The sequence below is a fragment of the Notamacropus eugenii genome, chromosome 4, assembly GCF_028372415.1.
Source record: "Notamacropus eugenii isolate mMacEug1 chromosome 4, mMacEug1.pri_v2, whole genome shotgun sequence".
Lineage (NCBI taxonomy): Eukaryota > Metazoa > Chordata > Mammalia > Diprotodontia > Macropodidae > Notamacropus > Notamacropus eugenii.
The window spans coordinates 264,443,457-264,460,327 of NC_092875.1; the positions used below are offsets into that span (position 1 = coordinate 264,443,457).

General features: G+C 37.6%; 1 long non-coding RNA gene across 1 annotated transcript in view; it reads right to left on the bottom strand.

The window, feature by feature from the left end:
• LOC140501213 (uncharacterized) overlaps window positions 1–15,653 on the bottom strand; it is a 33,458-nt gene extending 17,805 nt beyond the window's left edge. The window contains exons 1-2 of the long non-coding RNA XR_011966096.1: window positions 15,188–15,653; window positions 2,287–2,373 (exon numbers count right to left, since the gene is read on the bottom strand). This is a non-coding gene — a long non-coding RNA (uncharacterized lncRNA). The remainder of the gene's footprint in view (window positions 1–2,286; window positions 2,374–15,187) is intronic.
• Between the last annotated feature and the right edge of the window lie 1,218 nt (window positions 15,654–16,871).

The window sequence follows — 16,871 nt, forward strand, 5'->3', positions numbered from 1 at the left end:
CTCCCTCTAAGATCTTGAATTCTGAAATTTCCTTCTCTGTCCAAAACTTTTGTCATTTAATTTCATTGAGACTGATATTAATTTGCCTTTATTTTACTTCCAGTTTATTTTGACTTCCTCCCTACCCAAGCTAGTAGTCATGATCCGCTATTTCATTGATGACCTAACTGATGCCATATTGCCCTGATATGCCTCAGGTAGTTCCCTTAGAATCTCCCACTAAGACACAGATGTTTCTATCTGTATTGATAGAGGAGGCTGACAAAATTGATAAAATTATAGCCACTTCAGATATTCATGTATTTATATAGAATTGCAAGGCTTACAGATCCATTTACTCTCCATTAAGGGAATGTCCCATACATTGTGCCATGGAGCTTGCTAGCCTTTTCAGTACCTTGTACTTTCCAGAATCTTCACATAGCCTGTATCTGGTTATAAAAACGAAAACTTCTGTGAAGGAGTTTCCCATTTTTCCTTGGAATTCCCTAAGCCCACACAAATCTTACTCTCTCTTATGTAAGAGAAGCTCCTGTTCAGTCTAGGAGAGTTTCCTAGATCAATGAGAGGTTAAATTACTTACCTGGGCTCACTCAGTCAGTATGTATAATCAAACCCAGGTCTTCTAGCTCCAAAGCAAGCTCTCTTTGCCACTAATGACAACCCCCTCCATAATAATGTTAGTTTGCATTATATAGCATATGATAGCATACATTGTCTTATCAACAATTTTGTGAAACGAGTAGTGAAAGTAGTATAATCCTCATGTTACAGATGAGGAAACTGAGACTCTGAGAGATGAAATGGCTTTCCCCAAGTCTCATAGAACAGTTTTCTTGATTCTTGTTCCCTCAACTATATACCATGTTGCCTATGAGTCATATTGGCCTTGGTAAGTCTCAGAAAAGATTGGAACATAATAATATCAAACTCTTAAGTCATGTGCATGAAACCATCTCTTGCGTGTTTTACTTGGGCATTTTTTCTGTACATTTTCAAACCCATGAGTATTTGGAAGGAAACATAAGTCTTCTCTTTCCTTTACATTTCAATTTTCAAAGTATTCAAGAATGAAAGGCTACAGCACGGAGCCCAGTATGTGGGGAGTAGAAGATGAAAACTCTTCAACCCCGAATGAAACTGCCAAGTCTTTATTTCATTTCCCAAGTTAAGTAATGAATGAAAGACAAATAAATAGTCCAAATAGTGGAAACCAAATTAGATTTGAGGTCCCCCCCTCAAGATTTAATAAGAAGTAATTTAAACATTATCTAGGGGAGTAAGGAAGCAATATTACAAAAATAAATGCCATTTCAATGGTCAGTATCCTTTTCCTTGTGTGTTTTTGCAGGACTAAGTAGGGTTTGCTGCCTGCAGCTCTTGCTGCCAGGTTTGGCACAGTCTATGAAAAACATGATTCCCAGAGAAGCGAGGAAAGCATTAGTTAAATGGAAAAAAGGAGAGAATTTCAGTTAAAGTGTCCCAAGTGAGGAAGAGAAATTTGGAAAGTATAAAATGCTCTGAGTTCCTAGAATCTGGGAACCAAAATCCACTCCGCCCCCCCCCCCCCCCCGCCTCAGTTTTGCAATGCTCCTGAAAGGGAAGAATTGATATATTTGAGAATGCCTTCTCAAACTGAAAGCTGTGTTGGGAATGATTATAGGTCAAGGTTCAAACCATGGTATTTCATTAATGCGTCATGCATGGGAGTGCTCACCAGTCTGTTGGTTCTGCAAAGGGGATAAAACCTCTCAGGTTCGATTTTTGTTTTCACCTATCTTTACCCCCTGCTTTTGGCGCAGTATGAGGACCAGGAAATGGCTCTGGTGGGTCCTAAGTACTGTTGATCTAGATAACAGATCAGGGAATTTAATCTTTGCCTTTCCGGTGCAGACCATCCTAGGAATCCCAATTGAATTAACCCAATATATATCCTTATGTCTATACTAGTGTGAGAAATACAGATTGAAATACATTTTTCAAAGAATGGTCTAGAGTCCAGGGATTCAACACATGACCTGGAGGCCAAATGTAGCCCCTCTGAACACACAGGGCAGCCTACTTGGGATAGTTAAGACTCTAATTAGCTATTACACATAGGATTCTAGAACTATAGATCTGTAGTTGGAAGGGACTTTAGAATTCATTCAGTCACTGAGGCATGAGGATAGTGGATGAGGAAATGTATTTGGGGGCAGGAAGACCCAGATTTAAATCCTGCCTCAAATACTTTCAGGTTATATGATCTTAAGAAACTTAAATCTTCTGTGCCTCAGTATTACTTACCTGTAAAATGAAGGGGTTGGATTCAGTGGCCCCCAAGGTCCCATCCATCTCTCAACCTGTGGTTCCATGATCCAACCTAACTTCCTTCTAATAAAAAAGAAGGAAATTGAGGTGCAGAGAAACTCAGCAACTTGTCCAAGTCACACAAAGACCCTAGATTCAAACTCAGATTGTCTGACTTTCAAATCCAGCATTCTTTCCTCTCCACCTGTTAGCAACTAACCATTTGTCCAATGTTATGAGCTGTCATGCTAGGAAGCTTGGACTAGATACTAACTGAAATTAAAAAACTTTCGTGTGATGCACATCTGTATGGACTTTTGGTTCTGTGATCCAGTATTTAAAAACTCAGATGATTCTGTTGGAAATCATTTTTTTTCGGTAGAAATTAAGCAATTGCCTCTTTCACTTTGAGATATTATTTTGTCCTGTTCTTTAAAAAACAGTTTCACATGAACCCCCCACTCACACCATTAGGATGATGGTGACTTATTTTCATCATATCTTTACCTGTTCTTTATAGGATGTATTCCCTATCTCATTCATTGATACTCCAATTGGGGGACTTGCTAATTGATTATTTTTATGCATCACAAGGATAGATGTCCATGTTGTCAACAATCACAACAAATATGAAGGAGTAAATATTAGAGACAATAGCCAAAAGTTCTTAAATGAATGAATCAATCAATAAATTAGAGAATTAAGTGCCAAATCCTGCAGTTCCAGGTATACACAGAGCAATTTTAAGTGTTTCAAAGGACATACTTACTTTTTATTGAAACCTTCATAGAATCCAAAATAGTGACTTGGTCCTTTTGCACACTGTATTTTGAAGAGCTGCATGCAACTGTAGTGTTTGTTTGCCACCTTTAAGCTAAACTCCTTTCTCCCTTGGTCTAACTAGTGACCAGTATCTAACATCTGTAAGATAACTGTAAACCTGGTAGTTTAAGGCATTGATATAAGGTAAGGGGATAAGATCACATAAAGATTATTTATAGGGTGATATTAAGCCAAAACACTGGCCTTGTTTGGATCATGTTCTAACCATCCATAGCCTTTTTTGTGTTTATATGTATTTGAATTCCATGTTTCAGTATTAACTTTAAGCTCTAAAATATTATGAAATTTTTGCTTGATCATGTTATAACTTACTCCTTACTTTTTAAAAAATTTATTTACTTATTTTTACTTTTCAACATTCACTTCCATAAGATTTTGAATTCCAAATTTTCTCCATCTCTCTCTTTCCCCCACCCCAGGATAGCATGTAATCTGATATGGGCTCTACAATACATTCCTATTAAACATATTTTCACATTAGTCATGTTGCATGTAAAATTACAATAACGTGGAGAAACCATGAGAAAGAAAAAAAAACAAAATAAAGCAAAAAAGAAAATAGTCTGCTTTGCTCTGCATTCCAACCCCATAATTCTTTCTCTGGATGTGGATGGCATTTTCCATTATGAGTCTTTTGGAATTGTTTTAGGTTGTTGCATTGCTGAGAAGAGCTACATCTATCAAAATCAGTCATCACACAGTGCGGCTGTTTCTGTAAACAATGTTCTCCTGGTTCTACTCACTTCACTCAGCATCAATTCATATAAGTCTTTCCAGGATTTTCTGAACTTTACCTGTTCATCATTTCTTATAGCACAATAGTATTCCATTACATTCATATACCACAATTTATTCAGCCATTTCCCAGTTGATGGGCATACCCTCGATTTCTAGTTCTTGGCCGCCACAAAAATAGCTGCTATAAATATTTTTATACATGTAGGTCATTTTCCCATTTTTATGATCTCTTTGGGATACAGTACTAAAAGCAATATTGCTGGGACAAAGGGTATGGACATTTTTATAGCCCTTTGGGAAGAGTTCCAAATTGCTCTCCAGGATGGTTGGATCAGTTCACAGCTCCATCAACAATGAATTAGTGTTCCAACTTTCCCACATTTCCAGAATTTTCATTTTCTTGTTTTGTCACTAACCAATCTGATAGGTATAGTACCTCAGAATTGTTTTGACTTGCATTTCTCTAATCAATAGTGATTTAGAGCATTTTTTCATATGACTATAGATAGCTTTAATTTCTTCATCTGAAAACTGCCTGTTAATATCCTCTGAGCATTTATCAATTGGGGAATGACTTGTAGCCTTATAAATCAACTCAATTCTCTCTGTATTTTAGAAATGAATCCTTTATCAGAGACACTCCATATAAAAACTGTTTCCCAGATTTCTGTTTTGCTCCTAATCCTGGTTTCATTGTCTTTGTGCAAAATTTTTTAAAAAATTTTTATTTATTTTCAATTTTCAACATTCACTTTCACAAAATTTTGAATTTCAAATTTTCCTCTCATCTTCCCCCTACCCCCACCCAGGACAGTATGTATTCTGATTATCCTTTCATCCAATCTGCCCTCCCTTCTATCACTCCCCCATCCCCTTCTCTTCTATTTTCCTGTAAGGTAAGATAGATTTCTATACCCCATTGCCTATATATCTTATTTCCTAGTTGCTTGTAAAAGCAATTTTTAACATTCATTTTTAAAGCTTTGAGTTCCATATTCTCTCCTTTCTCACCTCCCTATCCACCCTCATTGAGAAGGCAAGCAATTCTATGTAGGTTATACATGTGTAGTCATGCAAAATATTGCCATAATAGTCATGTGAAAGACTAACTATATTTCACGCTATCCTGTCTTGCCCTCCATATATTCTATTCTCTCCTTTGACTTGTTCCTCTATCAAAGTATTGGCTTATGATCACCCCTTCCCCCAATCTGTCTTCTCTTCTATTATCTCCCCTCTCTTATCCCCTTCTTCCCTGCTTTTCTGTAGGGTAAGATAAGCTTCCATACCCAATTGAATGTGTGTCTTCTTCCCTCCTGAAGCCAAATCCAATGCAAGGAAGGCTCTCTCATTCCCTCTCACCTTCCTCTTCTTCCCCTCCTTTGTAAATGCTCTTTCTTGTCTCTTTTATGTGAGATGATTTATTATATTCTACCTCTTCCTTTCTCTTTCTTCTAGTACATTCCTCTCAACACTTAATTTTCTTGTTTAGATATCATCCCTTCATATTTAGCTCACCCTATGCCCCACCCTCTCTCTGTCTTTCTCCATACATATACATACACACATATATGTATATATATATGTGTGTATGTGTATACACACACACACACACACATAGACATACACACACACACATAAACATATATTCCCCTCAACTATCCTAATACTGAGAAAGGTCTCATGAGTTACAAATATCTTTCCATGTAGGAATGTTCAACAGTTCAACTTTAATAAGTCCTTTATGGTTCTTTTTCCTGTTTACCTTTTCATGCTTTTCTTGGTTCTTGTATTTGAAAGTCAAATTTTCTGTTCAGTTCTGGTTTTTTCATCAAGAAAGCTTGAAAGTCCTCTGTTTCATTGGATATCCATTTTTTCCCCTGAAGTATTATACTCAGATTTTCTGAATAGGTGATTCTTGGTTTTAGTCCTAACTCCTTTGACCTCTGGAATATTATATTCCAAGCCTTCTGATCCTTCAGTGTAGAAGCTGCTAAATTTTGTGTTATCCTGATTGTGTTTTTACAATACTTGCAAGTTTTCTTTCTGACTGTTTGTAATATTTTCTCTTTGACCTGGGAACTCTGGAATTTGGCTACAATATTCTTAGGAGTTTTCCTTTTGGAATCTCTTTCAGGAGGTGATTGGTGGGTTCTTTCCATTTCTGCTTTACCCGCTGGTTCTAGAATATCAGGGAAGTTTTCCTTGATAATTTCTTGAAAGATGTTATCTAGGCTCTTTTTCTTTATTATGATTTTCAGGTAGACCAATAATTTTTAAATTATCTCTCCTGGATTTATTTCCCAGGTCAGTTGTTTTTCCAATAAGATCTTTCACATTATCTCCTCTTTTTTCATCTTTTTGGTTTTGTTTTATAATTTTTTGATGTCTCATAAAGTCATTAGCTTCCATCTACTGCATTCTAATTTTTAAGGAATTATTTTCTTTAGTGAGTTTTTGGACCTCTCTTTCCATTTGGCCCATTCTGTTTTTTAAGGCATTCTTCTTCTCTTTGGCTTTTTGGATCTCTTTTACCATTTGGATTAGTCTAATTTGAAAGCTGGTATTCTATTCAGCATTTTTTGGGGGGAGTTTCCTGTAGCAAGCTGTAGACTCGTTTCTCATGATTTTCTTGCATCACTCTCATTTCTCTTCCCAATTTTTCCTCTGCTTCTCTTACTAGATTTTCAAAATTCTTCTTGAGCTCTTCCATGGCCTGAGACCAAATCATATTTTTTCTTGGAGGCTTTGTATGCAGGAACTTTGGCTTTATTGTCTTCTTCTGGTTGTATGTTTTGATCTTCCTGGTCACCAATGAGGTAAGAAAATACCTCTTCACTGAAAAAGTCAGAATCTATAGTCTGTTTCTTTTTCCCCTGTTTTCTTATTTTCCCAGACAATTACTTGACTTTTGAACTCTTTGTTATGTATAAGGCTCCAAAAGCAGCCTTCACTTCAGCAGTGGCTGCCACTGCTCTAGGGCTAGGGCTGGGGCTGGAGCCAGACCATACTCCCCTCTCAGCCAGGTCATGCAAAAACTTTTCAATTTAATGTAATCAAAATTATCCATTTTGCATTTGATAATGTTCTCTATCTCTTGTTGTCATAAATTCTTCTATTCTCCATAAATCTGACAGGTAAACTATTCCTTGTTCTCCCAATTTGCTTACAGTATCATTCTTTATATCTAAAACTTGTACCCATTTGACTTTATTTTGGTATATGGTGCAAGATGTTGGTCTATGCCTAGTTTCTGCCATACTATTTTCCAGTTTTCCCAGTAGGTTTTGTCAAATAGTGAGTTCTTATCCCAGAAGCTGGAGTCTGGGTTTATCAAGCAGTAGATTATTATAGTCTTTGAGTACAGTGACTTGTGTACCTAACCTATTCCACTGATCCATAACTTACTCCTCTCTTCAAGTTCTGTAAGTTGGAGTGTTTCTTTTGATTATATTTGAAGTCTAGGGTTAGTGTTGAATGCTATTCAATATAGGGCCCATATGTCTGGATTCACTCTGCTTTATATCCTTTAGCAGTCTGTATTTTCTGGCCTTTTAGACAGAATTATAGGTAGTAAGTTTGTTACTCAGAGTATCACAGCCTATCAGGGGAGAGAGAGGGTAGGAATAGCAGGGAACCCCAGGATATTGTTCCATGTAGAAGATAGAGATCTTGTAACACTTCAAAATTGTTACAAGAAGCAATGGCAGTTGGGGAAGCAAGAGGAAGGTGACCATGGAAGAGTTATTTGAGGTGTAGCCACAGAAATTAAGGAAGCATGCTGTGGGGTAATTTTTCTTTTCCTATTTCTTTTCCCTTCCCTTTTCTCTTTTCTTTTTACTTTCTTTTCTTTTCCCCTTCTCTCTCCTCCTTTCCCCTCTCCTGCTCTCTTCATCTCTCCTTTCCTTGTATTCTTGCTAAAAGAAGTGTCACTACATATCAGACAGAGAGCTAGTCTCCAAATAAGAAGATCTGAGTTCAATAATCCTGTCTCTGATGTATATTGCTATGTGTCCCATACAAATTACTTAGTCTTTCAGTGTCCCAGGTAAAACTCTAAGACTAAAATTGCAAAGCACTTGCTAATCTTCATTGATAGAGGGAGTTTCCTGGTTGGGGGTTCTACATACCAATGAAATCACAGGTCTAATCTCTCCTCATTTTATCAACCCCCCCACCCCATTTCTCCCCTCCCTCAATTCTTGCAAACTATATGCTAAGTTCAGTTCTTTCTTTTCTATCTTCTAAATCTAGGACAAAGCCTAGGTTACTGCGCCCTAATTATGACAGCTTTCAGGAATGACGCATTTGTTCTATTAGTAATTTGACTAGTAGATGTGAGAATGTCAGGGAATATCAACAGCAAGCATTTATGAAGTGTCTACTATGTCCAAAGGCACAATGCTAGGGATTAGGAAGTTAGAGACAAAACTGAAATATTACCTGCCCTTGAGAAGCTTACATCTTACTGAAGGATATAATATAATGTCCAATTCTTTGTTTTGAGGTTTTCTTGGCAAAGATACTGTAATAGTTTGCCATTTCCTTCTCCAGTTCATTTTATAGATGAGGAAACTAAGGCACGTAGTGTTAAGTGACTTGCCTAGAGTCACACAGCTAGTAAGTATCTGAGGTCAGATTTGAACTTGAGTAGCTGAGTCTTCCTGACTTCAGGCCAGGCACTCTATCTATTGTGCCAACTAACTGCCCTTTTATGGATAAGTAATGCAAGGTAATTGGTGAAGGAAAAAAGCATTAATGACTGGGTAAATCAAATTAGATAATGTCTATATTATCCTTTGTAAACTATAAAATGCTATGTAAATGTCAATGATGATGCTGATAAGTGGTGATTGATGATGATTAGGCTTCCCATTGGAAATGGCACCTGACATCTACCTTAAAGGAAGGCAAGATATTTGAAAGGCAAGGGTAAATATTTTCCAGGCATGGTGAGCAGTCTATGTGAAAGCATGCAGAGTGAAGATGGAATTTCAAATTCAGGAAATAGCCAATTAGTTTTTCTGAAATGCATCTCATTCTCTTGCCTTGCGAGGCAAATAGGAAGAATGATTAAGAATTAAAATGCTAGAGTAATTCCATATGTGTTTCTTTAAAAAAAAAGCAAACTTAGTGGATCTTTGATGAATTCTCTTTATACATTAAATATTGTAATAATTTACCTATCCATTTCTATAAGTGAAAAATGTCTGAGTGGGGCTGGCTTGCTCCCTTCTAGCATTTCACTGGGCATTTCTCCCTTATCTCTTAGTTTTCTCCTCTTTTTCAAGAGATGTAGTGTGATATGAATCCTAAAGCATGGTGTATAGGGGAAAAAAATGATGGACTAGGAGTCAGGAATTCCAGGGTTCAAATTTTGGCTACGGTGCTTACCAGAAGTTTGATTTTGGGAAAAGAATTTAGCTTTTTGGGCTTCTTTGTCCTTATCTTTAAAATGGGGAGAAACATCCAGTCCACAATCTACCTCACAGGGCTGCTGTGAAGACTAAACATGATACTATGTGGCTAGTGACTCATTAAGTTCTAGACAAACATTAACTATGACTATTATTTTAAGGGTAGCTTAGTTTTCTGCTTTGTACCATATGAAGCAGAGTGAATACTGAATGCAGTTTCCTATCCTAAATGACTGAAGCATCAAGCTGAATGTCTAAAAACCTGGGAACCTTTTCTAGTGATATAACGGCCTGATTCTGTGACATAGTACAAGAGCTGCCAATACCCCTCCAAAGCCCTCCCTGCCTGGGCTGGCCATCAATGCCTGCCATCCCATAATTAGACTCCTTTGTTTTAAGGGAGTATTTTCTATTACTATGCAGGCATAGCCATGGACAGAGCGTTGGATTGGGACAAGAGTGGGTCTCTGTTTGAATCCTTCTGTACTACTTGCTTTCTGTGTCACCTCTGGCAAATGCTTTCACATTTCTCGCCTTCTGTTTCCTCATCTATAAAATGGGGTTGGACTAGATGGACTTTAAGGCCCCTGTTGGTTTCAAATCTATGATCTAGTGATCTTTATTAATTTGTTCAGTCATTTTTTTCAGTCATGTCTGACTCTTTGTGACTCCAACTGAGGTTTTCTTGGCAAAGATAATGGAGTGGCTTGCTATTTCCTCCTCTGGCTCATTTTACGGATGAGGAAACTGAGGCAGATAGAGGTTAAGTGACTTGCCCAGGCTCACACAACTAGTAAGTGTCTGAGGCCAGATCTGAACTCAGGGAGATGAATCTTTCTGACTCCAGGCCTTGCATTCTACCTACTACACCACCTAGTTGCCCCATAGGAGGAGAGCATTGTTGTTTAGTCATTTCAGTTGTGTTTGACTCTTCATGATCCATTTTTGGGCTTTCTTGGAAAGATACTGGAGTGGTTTGCTATTTCCTTTTTCAGTTCATTTTATACATGAGGAAACTGAGATAAATAGGGTTAAGTGACTTGCCTGAGGTCACACAGCCAGTAAGTGTTTGATGCTGGATTCGAACTCATGAAGATGAGTCTTCCTGATTCCAAGCCCAGTGCTCTATCCACTGCACCACCTAACTGCTCCCTCTTTATTAATTATTTATTTTTTGATGTGAATGAATATTAGATCATTCTGGCAAGAATCTGAAAAGCTGGTGTGCCTCACAGGGCAACACAGAAGGAAAACAGATTGCTGAAAGTATAGATGAGAAGACCCCGAAGATCCACTCTACCATCTCTGCAGTATTATCAAGGGTTGGCAATGCTGCTACTCTGGAATTTTGTGATCTCAGGCAAGCCACTTAATCTTTTTATCTCAAGGATTCTGCAGAAATGAAATATGAAACCCTCTGCCACATTATCATGATGGATTTTCAGTGGAAAGAGCACTGGGTCTAAAGTGAGAAGCCCTAGGCTGGAAGCCCAGTAATGTCACTCACTAGCTGTGTGTCCATAGGCAAATTGCTTTGCCTCTGTGGATTTGGTGTCCTATAATGTATAATGAATGAATTGGTGTAGCTGTTTTCTAAGGTCCCTTCTAACACTGCTAGTCTATAAACATCTCAAATAGTCTTGAACCTCTTAAAATTCCTTAGTGTTATGGTATTCAAGGCATTGTTAAATTTTCTTGGACTTTATCTACTATTGCAGCATTTCCCAGAGGAGATTTGTAGTTGCCCTCCTATACCCACATTTTTACATGGCTAGGTAATATCATAGGAAGAGCCATGGATAGAAGATAAAAAAAATTTCCATTCTTAGTTATATTAAATTTCTATCTAAATCTCCCCAGAGGTTGAATAGTTCTTGGGTACTTCTACTATGCATGTAAGTCAAAAACACTGTGAATAGTAATTCAGCTCCTGCCACGGGTAAGACTATCTCGAAAAACTGAGTATTCATGTTTCACAAAACGAAAAACCCAAACCAAACACATATGGGATCTACCTTGCTGCCTTGTCAACCAGCAGACTCTTCCCTCTAATTCATTCAACACACCACTGCCAAGATAGCTTTTCTTGTGCACAGATGTGTTCAGAATTATTTTGTGGCTCCCAATGGTCCAGCGAGTAAAGTTCAAATTCCCCTCTATGGCATTCAGAGGATTGTGGGATGATAGATTTAGAACCAGAAGGGCTATTGAGTCCAACACCCTCATTTTACATATGAAGAAACAAGCTGAAAGGGGTTAAGGGATTGGCCCAGGGTCACATAGCTAGTAAGCGATTTGAGATTTCCACCCAGGTCTGTGTAATTCCAAGTTTAGTGTGCTATCCACTAAGCCATGCTATCTTGAAGACCCAGATATAAGCTAGTATCCCCCTATTTTACAGGCTTATTGTAGCTCTCCATGCACTCTGGTGCTCTAGTCAAGCTACATTACTCACATACCTGAATCCAGCACGCCCTTTGCTCTCTCACACATCCGTGCCTTTGATCACACCGTTCCATATGTTTGCTAAGTCTTCTGTACTCCTCCATGCTTGTTGAATTCCTGCTCATCCTTTAAAGTCCGATGCTTTAAATGGCATCTTTTTTTCCCCAGGAAGCTTTCTCTCATAACCCCATTTGTAAAGAACCTTTCTCCTAATCCCTTACCTATCTTCATTTTGTAACTTTCTAATACTAGCTGTACTGTACTGTGTGCATACTCTCCATATCCTCCTTTAAGGAAGACATTAGAACTTTTCTAAAATTTGTACCTCTTTAGTGCCTAGTAGAGTGGTTTGAACACCATAAGGTCTTAACAATTACTTAGTGAATGAATGAATGTTTCTAATTTCCTTCTTTATCCTCACCTTGAAAACGCAATGGAAATAGAGGACAAGACACAACCCATTTGAGATCTCATGTGATTTGAACTCTTTAAAAAGTTCCCTCTTCTCTTTTTGTTTTTACTACTTTTTCAAATAAAATGGATAGATAGATAGATGGAGGAGAGACCATATTTGTTGAGAGCTCACTACATGACAAACACTGTCATAAACTTTAGATATACAAATCCAGACAAGAAAGTCCCTGCCCTCAAGGAGCTTACATGATAATGGAGAAGACAGCAGATTAAAGGGTGCTAGAAAAAGGGGAAGACATTGTGTGGTGATGGTCAAAAGTGGCATGAAGGCCTGGTTCTGGGCAAAAATAAAAGATTTACTTAAGGGTGTTCGTTGTCTGAGGGATGGAGTTCAAGGTTTCAGTGGAGACTGGAGATGATAGCCAGAGTGCAAGCGGGCATAGTGCGGACATTGCCCTGCAAGCTAAAAAAGTTTGAAAAAAAGATATAAAACTTAATTCTAACTCCTTAAACTAACTCCATTCCTAAATCTCTCTGTTGCGGTGTTTTTCCCATGCTTCTGCTAGACTTTGTCTACAATTGCTTTGCTAAGCCACGCATTTTGAAGGTGAGATTCAGACACGCCCGTGAAGGCAGACTTACAAATGTAATCCTGTCTACCGTACTTGTCAGACTTCCTTTCTTCCTTTAATTATATAGTTTACTTAATGTGGCACCAAACTGACTTAATGCTATTTATATTGAACTCCTTCCTTTGTGCCTTTTCACAGGTTGTCCTCTGCCTACGATGCATTTGCTCCTCACGTCTCCCTCCCGAGTTTCCTTCGGAGTTTAACTTAAATATCACCTTCTATGTCAGATCCCCCAGCTGCTAGTGCCTCCATCTCAGATAACTTCAGATTGATTTTGCATGTATTTTGCATACATGCACATACATAAATACCATAACAAATATATGATTGCCTTCCTTGATGGAATGCAAGCCCTTTGAGAGCAGGAACTATTATATTTTTTGTCCTTGTTTCTACAGCATCCAATATAGTGCCTGACATATGGTAGACACTTAATAAATGCTTGCTGATGTTTTTTCCTTCTGGATAAAAAAGTGGAACGACATTTTCTAATCCCATCTTTAAAATGTCATGTTATATGATCCCTAATTATTTAAACTTGATGTGTTGTCCTCCTGCTACTGTCCAATCCTTCTCCTAACTTGCAATGACAAAGTCCTTGAAAATTAATGTGTATTTGCCGCTTCTGCTTTCCCCCAAACTATTTCACTTCACCCAATGCAGTCCAATTTCTAACCACACTGCTCCAGTGAACTTGCTCTTCCCAACTAAACCAGTGACCTGCTAATGGCCTAATCTAACCCTTTCTTCCCAGTCTTTATCCTCCTTGACTTCTCTTTGGCAACTGCACAATTGGCAGCTCACTCCTTCCAGATACCCTTATCTTCCTTGGCTTTCATGATGGGGCGATAATAGCACCTACCCCCCAGGGTGGTTGTAAGGATAAAATGAGACAACATTTATAAAGAACTTTGCAAACCTTAAGGTACTAATTTAAAATGCTATTATTGTTTTATGTTCATGGTTCCCCATTGAAGGCTATCTAATTCAATTTGCCAACTATGAACAGGAATCTGCTCCTCAATATCCCTGACCACTTTCCATTTCTTCTTTCTTTTTCTCCTCAAGCCCCTAAATTTACATTCCCTAAGACTCTAACTCTGATCTTGATTTTCTCTGCTTTCTCTATGTCTTCCTTTCTTTCACTTCCCCAGGCTGAAAATCTCTTTCTCATCTAGTATGCCTCCCTTTCTTTCAGTCTTCACAACCAGTCCTTTAAAATAGTTTTTAAAAAATTTCCTTATTTTATATGTATATATACAACATATATTTGTATATGTATATGTCTATTTATATGTACATATATATGTATATATACCCATATATCCATAATTGGAGCCTTTTTGGGGGAGGAGGGGAAGAAGTGGATAAAAAAAGAACAAAGTAAAAAGTGCACAGCAGAGAACAAAAGAAAACTTACAATGAAGCAAGCTCTGAACAATCTGAACAAACTCTGAATATTTATTACATAGGCTTTCTTGAAATGGAAATTTATTGGTATATATTCTGAATCTTCTCTTATGCTCTGCTGTGCTCATGGCAATGCTATTTTTTTCTTATTTTGTATTTAAGTTTATAATGTTTTTCTTCTCTTATTGTGTATTTAAGTTTAAAATAATATAATAAAAATGAAAAAAAAATTCCTTGTTAACCATGTTGCAAAGAAAACCCACATACGCAACCAAGAAAAAAATTTTTAAAAAGTGAAAAAAAGTATACTTCAATCTACACCTAGAATTCATCAGTTTTCTCTCTCTGGAGGAGGCTAGCATTTTTCATCATGGGTCCTTTGGAACCGTCTTTTATCATCGTCTTGATCAGAATAGTTAAGTCCTTCATAGTTGTTAAGCCTTTACAATTTTGCTGTTACCATTCCACAACCAGTTATTAAATTCTCCAGAATGAGGTACCACAGAATTCTAGGACCACAGATTTAGAACTGAAAAAGACTTTATAAGCAATCTAGTCCAACTCTCTTACCATATATTTCAAGAGACTGGGGCTCAGAGTGCTGAAGCGTTTGCCTGAGGTAGTAAAGTGTCAACCTGGACTTCGAACCTTGATGCTCTGATTCTCAATACTGCAAGCTTCCCATTACGCTGTACAGTCTCATTTTTCTATTTCCCCTTCGATTGCCCTGTTTCTGACTGATTACTTCTTCTGTGGACCATTACAATAGTCTTCTAATAAGTCTCTCCTCCCTATTCCCTCTCTCCTCTACTCCATCCTACGTAGGGTTGTCAGATGTAAATTCCTAGTAGACATCATTCTAACACACATTCATCTATCCCTTGACAGTTTTTGACAGACTGTTGTTTTTCATCACATTCTTGTGAGGCACATACTGCAGTTATTATCAACCTTATATCAACATATAAGAAAACCAAGTTCAAACAGATTGTGACTTACCCCTGGTCACACAGTTTTTAAAAGGAGGGAGTGCCTGGTAGGGGAGGAAGGTAGGACTTCACTGCAAATCTAACACCAAGTCTGGTGAATTTTCCTCATTACAAGTCTCTTTTCTGATGACATCACATCATAGCACTTCTCAGTAACCTCCAATATTTGCCCATTGCCCACAGAAAAGAAAGTCCTGACTCCTCATCTTGGCATTGAAGGTTCTCCACAATCTTGTTCCAACACATCTCTTTTGCTTCAATTTGGAATTAGATATGCAAGATGCACTATATCTTCTTCCAACTCCTTCTTGCTTCTGGACCATGAACCTTTCCTTTAACGCACTGTATGTTTTTTTCCATTATTCCTTAGGCCTGAAATTCCCTTCCTTGGTAGATGTCAAAATACGTCTTTGGAGGTCTGACTCAACTGCTGCTTCCCCAGGGAAGACTTCACTGACTGTCCTAACCTGTTAGAAATGATCTCTTGTACCTCTGAACTATAAGATTATAGCACTGTATATTTATACTTGGAAGGGAACTTAGAGGTCATGTAGGCCAATAGTTCCAAACCAAAATAGAAACAGGGGCCATTAAACCATGCTCCCTGCAGACTGCATTTTGAATTTGTTTTAAAATGGAATTATCATCTATGTTTTATTGCATTTTTATTTATTCTGTTAAATATTTCCTCGTTACATTTTATTCTGCTTTCACCACAGGGGAGCTGCATGCAGTTCACATGTTTGACACTTCTGATCTAGTCCAACTCCTACCCTTTACACATGGGGAAACTAGGTCTAAAGAGTTGAAGCAATTTACCCAGGACCTTATAGATCGTAAGCATCAGAGTTGAGGGTTGAAACCAGGTCTCCTGTATCCAGAGCCTGGGCTCTCTCTACCATGCTAGAGTTCCACAATAATTTATTTGTTCTCTTTTAGACCCATTCTCCCATTCCCATTCTCTTTTGCATTATATTTATTTGTACAATCATTATGTCTCTTCTTGAATTATAAATACTTTGAGGGATGTCTTATATTTTTTAAAAAATATTTTTATCTATGTCTATTATTTTATTTCACCCAAATTTCCTTGTATATCTCTTATCTTTATTCTTATCTTTGAATTTATCTTCATATCTCTTTCAGTTACCAGCCTTCAACATTATATTTTGTAGGTAGTAGAAATGAGAGAAATGTTTGTTGACTTGAATTAATATGAGATTAATGCCTGTTGTAAACGATATAAAGTGATCTTAGACTTAGATGGTAATTTTTGTAAGGGAATTTTTATATATTATAAATGGGAGAACTTATTCATTTATGATCATAATGGCTAATTTATGAACTTTAACTTCTCTTAGAAAACTAGGTTGCTTCTTACCTCTTGGCATCCAGGACCCATTTAATTTATACTAATAAACAAGTGACAAAGGAAACAGTGTTAATGGAGACAGTTTAGGTTTAAGTATCTGTGATAGACGCATCAATGAAAGCACAATTCCGAGTACGAGTCTTTTCAGAGCCTCATTCAAAGAGGACATTTCCTTGGCAACCTCCCACTATACTTCTTCAGTGGAAGGAACATCGTGCTCCTGGATCTTTTGATTTTTTGTAATATGATCCAGCTGAGCTATAAAGTCCAAGGCATCATAGATTCATTGGGGTACTCTATCTCAGTTTGTGAGGTCTCTTGT